Below are 12,018 nucleotides of genomic sequence, written 5' to 3' on the forward strand. Positions count from 1 at the left end.
CACCCACTTTCGGGAATACCTGGTACTGCTGAGCTTAAGACTTCAATTCGTTGAGCCGCAACGTCCATCTGTCGGGAGGAGGGAGGGCTCTGATTATGTAATTGTTTGGTAAGTATATGTGAAACCTTATTTTATCATTAAAATATCATTTCACATAAGTGACTTACCAAACAATTACATTAGCTGACTCCACATTACCCGGAGGGTGGGTATATGGACAGCTTTCTGAATAAAAATAAGTCATGTGCTCACATTATATATAATATCTGCAGTACCTTACCTTGTGAGAGCAGCAGCTACAGGTAGATACTGCCTCTGGTCAGTGCTCTCATCACATGTAGGAGACGTGGCAGTAAAGGCCAGGGTCGTCCCTACTAATGGTGGAATTTTTGCAATCATGGAAGTTCACCGATGATTGACAGAAAACAACAATGATTTGCCCTTGCCCTGGGCGAAAAGACCAGATAAAAAACCATACAAAAAAACCATCACCTACACCTACACTAAAAACCATATGGTACCTTTAACCAGATATAAGGAGTGGTGGGTACTTCTGGTACATGTACCCCGAGGCTTCCCACTAACTCAAAAAACCTCAAATTCAAGGCGAGGAGATAGTAGAGGGAAAAAACAGAGTCCCCCTATGCTTCCTCTCTTAACACCATTCCCGCTACTGACAACGGTCCCAATCTAAAGCATTTTTCGTAAGTAGTTTCTACCTCCTTCAAATAGTGAGATGCAAACACCGATTTCGACCTCCAGAACGTAGTTTGCATAATGGAGGATAGAGACATATTCTGTCAGAAAGCCAATGATGTAGCTACTGCACGAATCTCATGCGTCTTCACTTTCAGCACCCTAAGAGCATGTTCCTGAGTTTGGGCATGCGCTTCTCGGATCAAACTCCTCAGGAAAAAGGAAATTGCATTCTTTGAAAGAGGCCGAGGCGGGTTCGACTCTCCTCTTACAGTTTCTGTCCTAGTCAGGTAGTGTCTGATGGCTCTGACTGGACACAATGTACGTTCCTCATCTTCTGACCCGACTAAGTCTGTTAGGTTCTTTATCTTGAAAGAACAGGGCCTCATTTTTAGCAAGAAAATCTGTTACATAAGAGCAAACTGCATTGCCCTGGGCAAAACCCACTTCCTTACTCATCGCCTGCAACTCGCTTACTCTTCCCGCTGTGGCTAAGGCAACTAGGAATAGTGTCTTCCTAGTTACGTCCCTCAAGGTTGCAGAATTCAATGGTTCGAATTGGGGGCCGTTGAGCCACCTTAAAACTATATCCAAGTTCCATTCCACTTCTACAGGCTTGAAAATCTTGGAGGAACGCTTGAAAACTGATAAAAGCATGGCCCTATATCCTTTAATAGTTGAAGTGGCCAACTTCTTGGTGTCCCTCAGAAATAACAAAAATTCTGCAATTTCTGTTATAGATGTCTCAGAAGAAGAGATGCTATGTCGTCTGCACCATGACCCAAATACTCTCCACTTGGACTGGTAGAGCTTGGCAGAAGAACTTCTTCTGCAGCTAGCAATAGCCTCTGACGCCCTTCGCGAAATCCCTTTTGCTCTGACCAGGTTCCTGACAGTCTGAATCCTGTCAGGGCCAGAGCAGACAACCCTTGGTGATATCAGTTGAAATGGGGTTGTTTGAGAAGCGATGGATTTTGTGGAAGTAGTCTGGGAAAATCCACCAGCAGATTGAGAAGGTCCGGGAACCCCTTTTTCCTGGGCCAGAACGATGTGGCGAACAGATCTATTGATGGTCTTTCCCAAAGCTTCCAGAGGTCCTGACACACACTCTCGTTCAGGGTCCATTCTGTTGGTAACACCTGATTTACCCGACTCAGATCGTCTGCAAGTACGTTCATTCTCCCTTGCACGAATCTTGGAAAAAGGGTGATCCTCTTCTCGTTCGTCCAGGTGAGGAGATCTACGGTTATCTATTTGAGAGAGAACAAGTGGGTCCCTCCCTGCTTCCGTACATATAACAACGCTTTGGTGTTGTCCGAGTAGACAGCTACGTTTCTTCCAGTGACTAAATGGTCGAACGGTTGTAGCCCTAAGAGGATGGCCTTCAATTCCTTCCCATTGATGTGCAAGGTCTTTTCTCGTTCTGTCCACAGACCTGACACACTCTTATCTCCTAGGAGGGCTCCCCATCCGCTGTCTGAGGCGTCTGAGAAGAACTGCAGGTCGGGGTTCAACACGACTAGGGAGATTCCTTCTTGTAATCTTTCCCTCGAAAGCCACCAACGAAGATCCATCTTTATCTCTTCCGTCAGGGGGAAAACTAATGAGTCCGACTGTGTCTTCCGAGACCAATTTGCTTTCAGGAAGAACTAAAGCGGCCTCACGTGTAGGCGTCCTAACCTGACAAAACTCTCCACTGAAGCAAGGTCCTGAGTAGGCTCATCCATTCGAGCGCTGAGCAGGACAGGCGAACCAGAAATTGCTGGACTGTTGACAGGCAGGACTCTATCCTCTTCGGGGAGAGAAAAACCCAAAAAGCTAGAGAGTCTAGTATCATCCCTAAATAGAGAATCCTCTGAGTTGGAATCAATTGGGACTTCTCCGTGTTTACTATGATACCCAATTGTTGTGTCAAAGTTAGTGTCTTCTCCAAGTCCTTCACACACTGACACCTGGATCTGGCTCTCAGGAGCCAGTCGTCTAAGTAAAAAGCTGTGTTGATCCCCATCAAATGCAGCCACTTTCCCAGAGGAGCGAGAATCCAAGTAAATACTGTACTTGACAGACCGAAGCATAGGGCTCTGAACTGGAAGACTCTCTTCTTGAAGACGAATCTCAGGAACTTCCTGGAGTCCTGATGGATGGGGACATGGAAGTATGCATCCTTCATGTCGAGAGATACCATCCAGTCGCCCGGTTGGATGGCTGACATTACCGATAGACTGATTTCCATTGGGAATTTCGTCTTCCAGACGAAGAGGTTCAGCACGCTTACGTCCAACACAGATCTCCATCCCCCTGATGCCTTGGGGACTACGAAGAGCCTGTTGTAAAACCCTGGGGAGTTTGTATCTGTTACTTCCTCTATGGCCTCTTTGTTGATGAGCCCTTCTATTTCTTTGGCTAAAGCCAAAGCTCTCATTGATCCTGTCGAGTATGCTGTCAAACAGACAGGTGTATTGTACAGTGGTGGATCCTGCGTAAAAGGGATCACATATCCCTCTCGAAGCACCTGAATTACCCACTGTTCTGCTCCTCTTCGACTCCATTCCTCCCAGTAGTCGTGGAGTCTTGCCCCCACGGGTGTGTGAAGGACCTTCCGATCATTTCTCTGTCTTAAAGGAAGGTTTCTTGGTAGACTTGGAGGTGGTTCGTAGATTTGTTCTTGGTCTCTGCTGCCACCTTGATTTACCTTCTTGAAAGGGATGTTTTTGAAGAGGAGATGCTTTGGCTCCTGTCGCTGGAGGTACCTTAGGTCTTCTCGCTGACTGAAAGAGATCATCATTGGTGGACTTCTTCTCGAGGTCCGACAGCACATGTTTAATGGTTTCTTCTGGAAACAGGTGAGATTTACTCAGGGGGGAGAACAACAAAGCCGATTTTTGGTTCGTAGTTACTCCTCGAGATGTGAAGGAGCACCACCGTTCTCTCTTCTTTAGTACTCCCATAGTGAATAGGGTGGCCAATTCCCCTGAACCGTCTCTCACTGCCCTGTCCGCACAGGACAACACATTGAGCCAGTCGACAGAAATATCCTCATCTAGAGACTGGCAATCTTCAATTTTTCTGGCTAACGCTGCAATAGTCCAATCCAGAAAACTGAAGACTTCGATCAACTTGTATAAGTTCTTCACCAGGTGATCCAACTCGGGTGAAAAGAACAACACTTTCGCAGCCGAGAACGCTGCTCTTCTGCTTGAGTCCACAAGACCAGAGAAGTCTCCTTGGGAGGAGGCAGAAACTCCCAAAGAAGGAACTTCTGCTGTCGCATAAAACCTGTAGGTTTTATTCTGCAGCTTCGATGGAGGAAAAGCGAACTAAGCCTTGCCTGACTCCCTCTTCTTAGCAAGCCACTCTTCTACTTCCTTCAGTGCTTTCTTCGAGGACTGAGAAAGAACTAGTTCCGGTAACCCCGAAGGCGCTGATCTCCTATCCTTCACAAACATCGACGGAGGTGAAGAAGGCGAAGCAGGTTCAAAAAAATCCAGATAAGTCTGTAAAAGAAACCTTAACAGACTAGAATAAGCAGAAGAGGGCTTCGCATCCTGGTCTTGAGTTTCCTCTTCCGACAGGACGGCCGATACCCCGTCTTCCTCTTCCGTCTGGCTCCTTGTCTTCTTTAAAAAGACCATAAATTCTTGAAGTTGATGTTTAAAGGAACCCAAAGCGGAATCCTCTAGCAAGGGTTTGGCCTTCGCATCATCCTTAGGCGAAGACGAAGTCGTGGCTGTCATACGGCTCTTCTTCGAAAACGAACGATTGGGAGTCGAAACAACACGAGACGTATGAGGCGAACAAGTCGAAGCAGCTCGAGGCGAATGAGGCACACGAGTCGAAACAGCTCGAGACATATGAGGCGTACGAGTCGAAGCAGCTCGAGGCGAATGAGGCGCACGAGTCGAAACAGCTTGAGACGTATGAGGCGAGCGAGTCGAAGCAGCTCGAGGCGAACGAGTCGAAACAGTTTGAGACGAATGGGGCGAACGAGTCGAAACTCCTCGAGGCAAATGAACTATCGATACACAACGAGGCGAGGCAGTCTCGCAAGCGCGCGAGCGCTGTGACGCACGTGAGCGTCTGACTCTGTCCGAAGTTACGCTATCCGAAGAGGACTGATGATCTTCCTGGAAAAACTGGTCTGGTGCGAAACTGCAGATATGTTGTGGACTCAAGTGCTCCTTGGATTTCTTAAAAGGCGGCGACATCCCTCTCGTACGCTGGGCATGTCTCTTCAACGGACGCGACACTAAATCACACCACACTTTTCGCCTCGACACAGGCGACTGCACTTCCGAGTCAGACGACAACTGTGCGTCACTGATATCTACGCCTTTCCAGCGGCATTTTCTGGACACTTGCGAGTCGACGGGCGACTGACCCTGGGCAAACTCCCCCAGTCTCCCTTCGACCTCCGGTATGTCTTCTCCCGGGAGCTGGGGAGTATGACAGTGACCTTCATCTAGGAGAACAGGGGGAACGGACAGCCGCCTCCTCGGACACGACACTGACTCTTGGCCTAACACTGGCCTTTTCACTTGACTTCTCTACGAACGCACGAAACGACATACCCAAATCCATAACGGATTTCCCCAAGAACTCAAATTTCTTGTCCATCTTGGACTCTAACAAGGAAATAGTGTTGGGATCGGAAACAAGGGATACCTGGTCTGGAGTAATTGGTACTGAAGTTGGAGGACTATCAATAGGTGAAATATTCGATAAAAGTGGAGAAGATAGTGACGGTTTGTTTGCCTCTGAAGGCACGGGAGTTGTCTCTGCTCTAGTTTTACTACCCGCTCTAAGAGCTGCTTTCCTTTTCCTATCTTTGTCTATCTTATCCAAATGAGCTTGAAAAGTCTTCCAACCTTGTTCATCTAAACTACGGCACTCATCACAAGTTAATTCCTTGCTGCAGCACTGACCCCTACATTTAACACATTTGGAGTGCAGATCGTAACATAGTTTAGCTAATCTAGTTTTGCAACCACTGCTGCAAAACCTAACTGAAGAAGAACTAGCATCAGACATGTTCGTAATTATTCGTTAATAACTAGGCAGCTAACTGATAAAGCAAAAAAGCCAACCAAGAAATTGTACATCACCAAAAAGAAAAAAAAAAAAATCCACAATGGCGACGAAAGTGGACTGCAACACAAACCACCAGTGTTACCCCGTGGCCGGCAGAAAACGAATTGAAGTCTTAAGCTCAGCAGTACCAGGTATTCCCGAAAGTGGGTGGGATCTGTATCACCTACACGAACAATGGCGCTACCGCCGCCAGGAATTTGAATTTTCGACTGCCAGGTAAGAAAGCGTATAGCTAATGTAATTGTTTGGTAAGTCACTTATGTGATACTCGGAGATTTCTTCGTTTCTCAGGTCCACTGGGAACCTTCCAGTTCAAGGTCCTCTGTTTCAGGCTGACCACAGCACCTCAGGTGTTCACGAGGGTGATGGCTCCATTTACTGCTATTGTGCATCGTCAAGGCTTCCACATGAGGCGGTACCTGGACGATTGGCTAATCCAGGCTTCTTCCAGGGAGGAAGCTATAAGAGCAAGGGACTTCCTTTTAATGCTCTGTGGGACTTTAGGTATCTGCATCAATATGTAAGAGTTCCTTGTCCCCTTCGAAGAACCATTATGTATTTCGGCGTGAGGATTCAGATGCCTTGTTTGAGGGCTTTCCCAACGTCAGAACGAGTACGATCAATTCTGAGTCAAGTTGAGTGCTTCCTCTCGGACAGGGCTCAACTCGCGAAAGAGTAGAGAATTATTCTATGGAAGATGTCATCACTGTCCCTTCTAATTCCAGGCTCTCGTCTCAGGATGCATTCTCTGCAGGAATCGCTGGGACTTTCGGGAAGAGAACGCAGTGATAATCTGGGACGAGAATGTGCGCAAAGAATCTTGCGCTGCTGCAAAAGCCGCAAGGTCGCATTGCTTCCGCAATTCGTCGCAAGGAAGCTCTATGTCCTGGCGGATGCCCTGAGCCGTTCAGAAGAGGTGCGGGGAAGCGAATGGACTCTAGCACGAGAGGTAGTCCTTTCACTGTTGAAAAAGTGGCCGGCCACAGTAGATCTTTTTGCCACCAGAATGAACTACCATCTCCCGGTGTACTTCTCTCCGGTAGCACACACAATGGCTTACGGGACGGACGCTATGCTCCACCCTTGGGACAACCTCCAGGTATAAGCCTTCCCTCCGTTCGGCCTCATTCATCAGGTCCTGATGAAACTGAGAGGGTGCAAGAATACAGAGACTAATTGCTCCGTTTTGGCCTCAGAGACCTTGGTTCCCAGGCCTCCTAGAATTGCTGTCCGAGCCACAGATCCTCCTGCCAGAAAGGAAGGATCTGCTCAAACAGCCCCATTTCCATCATTATCACAAGAACCTTCTCATGCTCAAGCTAGCTGCATGGAGACTGTGCAGCAAGCAGCCTGAGATTCTGGTCTTTCAAGAGGGGTGGCTCGACAAATTTCTTGTGCCTGAGAAAGTCGACCAGGAAATTATACCAGGTAAGGTGAGCGATGTACCGTACATGGTGCAGGGGACAAGGGCATAGTATTTCTTGCCCTAGAATAGCCAAGGTGGCAGATTTTCTTCTTTTCCTCAGAAAATCCGTCTCTCTCTTACTCTACTATCGCAGGCTACAGATCCATGTTAGCAAGCACTTTTAGATTTCATTTACCTGAGATTTCTAATAGTAGAGTCTTTCATGATCTCAGATCTTTCAAGATCAAACGTCCGATCGTTCCGCTTCGGGCCCCTCCATGGGATTTAGCGGAAGTTCTAAAATTGTTAAACTCACAAGCTTTTGAACCTCTGGAGAATTTGTCCTTATGAGAACTTACTAAGAAAGTTTTGTTTTTAATATCACTGGCTACAGCTAAAAGAGTGGGGGAAATTCAGGCTGTCTCGAGATCAATTTCGTTTGCAGGGAAGGGTTTCTATCTCTTGTATCTTCCGGAGTTTGTGGCTAAGTCAGAGTCAGAAACTAACCCCCTTCCGAGTTTAAGGTTTCGTCTCTCGAGGATTTCGTCGGAGGTAATGTTGCTGAAATGTGTCTTTGTCCAGTGCGAGCACTTAAACCGTGGACAGGTGACTCGGTAACAATGTTTACCTGCAGCGTTGGTAATGCTGGCAGTTAAAATTTTACTAAAGTGTAGGTAATTTTGTGGGGTGTTGTTCGGGCTGGTCAGGTGACCAAGTCTAATTCAGGTGTTCAGGTAGGTATCACAATATTAGTTTTAATATGAAAACTCCATTTTTCTTTCATACACACATACCTACAACTTACTAAAACTTGCCAATCATCTACTGTGGCCTGTCTCTCCTCATCAAAGGAGTGAGCTCATTCACATTTCCTCAGCAGATACATGTTACCATGCATGAGTAGTTTAGATGGACAAACACAAATAACAATAAACAAGGTGGGCTGTTATTTTACTTCAAACCCATCATATGTAGGAAAATACATAGGTCATAACCATACTATCAATTTTCAAGCAAAGATATACAGCATTCCACAAAGAAAACTAAAAGCTATACTAAGGGTCACACACAAAGTGGACACACAAAAAAAAAAAAAAAAAAAAAAAAAAAAAAAAAAAAAAAAAAAAAAAAAAAAGTCAACTATTAGAGAGTGAGAGGTAAAGGGTGCAAGATGTCCTACTCAACGTACAACAAATTCCTAACATAAATCATGGCTGGATGTGCCTCCATACACAGTAATAAAGTACAGGTATTCAGCCTTCTTTGAAATTTTGAATGAATACAGTAATAACTCGTGCATGTGCATTTCAGGTTTCGCGAATTCATTGGTTTGCGAAATTTCCATTGGAACCTAACTAATTTGCATCCACGATTTTTTCAGAGATCTGTGAACTTTGTGAAATCCTCAAAAAACCCTGCAAAGGTCTTTATTTTTAATTTTTTAAGTAATTTATAAGTTTTCATGCCTTAAGTGTAAAATCTGACAATGGCAAAGAAAACACAAGTCATTAAGTTTATGGTCCCAGTTCAAAAGAAAATGGCAGCCAATGAATTAGTATAGGGGTAACATTAGTATACCATACTGTAACTGCATTAATGTGCAATACTCATTACGCCATACAGTACTCTACTTTTACATAAACAATTTTTTTTTTTAAGGGTAATGTATTAACTTATAAATACAATTAAAGTGCTTTGGGAGCATAATTTGGGTCATATTTAGGATTTAAATTCTAGAAATAAGCATTTATTAGCATTTTTTTACTCATACCAAACATATGTGATTCCCCTTATCTGTGACGGGTTCTGGAACTTAACCTTACAAATGTTTGAGGTATTAATGTACATGAAATAGAAAATATTCATAATTCATTTTTGAACACAAAACAATTGTTTTGCCAGTGGTATTCTCCTTCTCTTCCCACCAAGATGCAGACTACTTTGCAAATGCAAACATAAAAGGAGGACAATAGAGAACAATCTTTATCACAAGGTTACCCACTGTTAACGATGCATTTGTAATTAATGAAATAAGTAGTAATAAAAGTATTTATATTTTGTATAATTCTATTCAAAATATTTACAGATTCTTGTAATTAATTCATTTACAGAGAAAATATTCCTCTACAAACAGAGTAATATCAACATTGTTTATCTTGACAAATCAAACATCATTATTTACCTGTGAAAAATTCCACAATAAAACATTTGAACAGTCAATACTTATTTGTTAAATATAAACAAACATTTTATTGTTTGTAACAAAAACTGATTGCCCCATCTTGCATATGTCATTGATCTTTAAAGTATTTCTCTTAAAGAAAATTACTGTCAAAAATACTTATTGTAGTTCAATTATGTGGCAAATTGGTACATTACATGTACAGTAAATTATTCCATTTATGTAACTCATATATGTTTGTTTGTTTGTTTGTATGGTGCTTTTACGTTGCATGGAACCAGTGGTTATTCAGCAATGGGACCAACGGCTTTCTGTGACTACCGAACCACGTCGAGAGTGAACTTCTATCACCAGAAATACACATCTCTCACTCCTCAACGGAATAGCCGAGAATCGAACCCGCGACCACCGAGGTGGAACGCTAATACCATACCAACTACGCCGCTGAGGCGCTTGACTCATATATGCTAAAGATTCAAGAATAATTGTAAAAGAAAAACTCAATGGTGATGACAGCTAGCGTCACTTATAAGATGTTAATGGTTGACATATCCACAAATGTTTGATAGTAAATCTTCTTCAGTATCCTTTCTTTGATTTAGACCACAAAACAAACAAGACATACGAAGGATTGCTGAAGCCCTTTCTCAGTATAATCACAGGCAGTCCCCAGTTATCGGCGGACTCAGTTATCAGCGATCTGGTTCCATGGCGCTTGTCTAACGCCAAAAATCAGTGATTTTCGGTGACACAATGTGCAGATTTCCAGTGATCGACGCCGATAATAGTTATGGCACCAATACATACCTAACAGAGGTGCCATTAACCAGTTATTGGTGCCATAAGTGTCATAAATTGCCAATTTTCAGTTACCAGCGATTTTCGCTTATCAATCCATCAGATGGAACCCACGGCAATAACTGGAGACTGCCTGTATAAAGGTTTCTAACATTTACAAGCAAAAATGCTGTCACTACACTATCATCATACATTATAATAGATAGTATTATGTATTATGCCACTGACTATTTCAATCTAACATTGAATTACACGTAGAGAACAGATTTTTCTCGTTCTGCATTTCATTTAAAAAAAAAATACAATTTTAGAGTTTTAAGGTATTGAAGGCTACTTGTCTTGTTTCCATTTATTTTCAATAAGTTAATGACCATCCACATAAATACCTAAAATCCATGGTTTGTACACATTTATACAGCTGTTGCTCATAATTACTCCACATTTAACATTACTTTGTGATCAGTCTTTAACTGCTGCCTTTACCCTCTCATCTAAGTGGCTACCATCACAAAATGGTGGATTTTTTGTTTGTTTACAGTTACAAAACCATACATCCATAGTCTTTGGTGCTTTGAAGACTATCGGATACTGCTTGATTTTTAGCTGAGTATTCAAATGGGTCCCATCACACATTGGCTGAAAAAAAAGGATATATGTAATTGAAAGGCTTTGACTAAAAATAATTTTCAATCAGTGTTTAAGATATTTATTTAAAATTTCACCAAAAACTGAAAATTACCACATCTATTCATAAGGAAGGAAGAGGAGAGAGAAGCGAGAGAGAGAGAGAGAGAGAGAGAGAGAGAGAGAGAGAGAGACTCATCTTAGAACAGAAACTTCAAACTTCCCTAGCCTATCAGTAATGGATTGTTTCTGGCCACAAAATGATTTTCTGGACAAGAACAATTTTGAAGGAAATCTTGTGCAGACTCTCAAGCTTTTCAAAATTACTGACCCTGACATATACTACTGCATATGGATACTATCTGTATAGCATATGGTACAGTCATGCTCAAATCTGAGGTGCCAAGATTCTTTGTATATCGTCCAAAATCTGACTCAACGTAACATTGCAAAGTACATAGTGTTAAATTTGTTTTTTTTTTAAATGTCATGCATGACAATAAGCTTGTGAATCCACAACTAACACTATTTTCCTTATTGTTAAATAAATTTGATCCCTTTTAAACGCTAATATAATTCTTAACGTGTGATTTGAACGGATTTTTTTTTTACATTGTTCAGCTCAAACCACAGTGTGATAAGGCGAACGCGGCACACTTAACATACTCTTCAGGTTGATCAACGAAACTACCTCTGCAGCATTATAACAGTAGACCCAATAATAGAAATATGAATTACACCAAGTTTTCTTTGAGTGTTGAGGTTTTAGGCAGTGTTCAAGTTGCCTGTATGTTGCAAAATGATTTATAGGTCTAAAAAAATCATCTAAGCCTTCTGAGACAGTAATCTCTGTTACTGAAGAATTTATGTGTAGAGATTACCTGTTCTTTGAAAAATTAAGATGATTTCAATAAAATGGAGAAGATGCTATTAATCGTACTATCTATTAATAGTGCTAATATCAAGGCCTATGAAACACTTCTTTTTATCTGGCTTAAAACATTTTCTTAAAAGTTCCTCTGCTTGCTTTTGGTGTGTCATTTATTCATTCATAGGGTAACTTGGGAGTAAGAATGGAATGTACAGATAACTTCATACGCTTTATGGCTAGAAATTGTTAGTAGCATAGAGATGCGAACTAAGAAATCTCATAGCCAAAGTCTACGAACAAAATCTTGGTTTTAACAAAAGAATAATTGCATAGGCGAATAGTTGCTAGTAAGCC

At 42.6% G+C, this 12,018-nt stretch overlaps 1 long non-coding RNA gene across 1 annotated transcript in view; it reads right to left on the reverse strand.

The window, feature by feature from the left end:
• Nucleotides 1-9,227: 9,227 nt before the first annotated feature.
• LOC135217475 (uncharacterized) overlaps nucleotides 9,228-12,018 on the reverse strand; it is a 52,906-nt gene continuing 50,115 nt past the window's right edge. The window contains exon 2 of the long non-coding RNA XR_010315143.1: nucleotides 9,228-10,805. This is a non-coding gene — a long non-coding RNA (uncharacterized LOC135217475). The remainder of the gene's footprint in view (nucleotides 10,806-12,018) is intronic.

Source organism: Macrobrachium nipponense, chromosome 7, assembly GCF_015104395.2.
Source record: "Macrobrachium nipponense isolate FS-2020 chromosome 7, ASM1510439v2, whole genome shotgun sequence".
In the NCBI taxonomy this organism is placed as follows: domain Eukaryota; kingdom Metazoa; phylum Arthropoda; class Malacostraca; order Decapoda; family Palaemonidae; genus Macrobrachium; species Macrobrachium nipponense.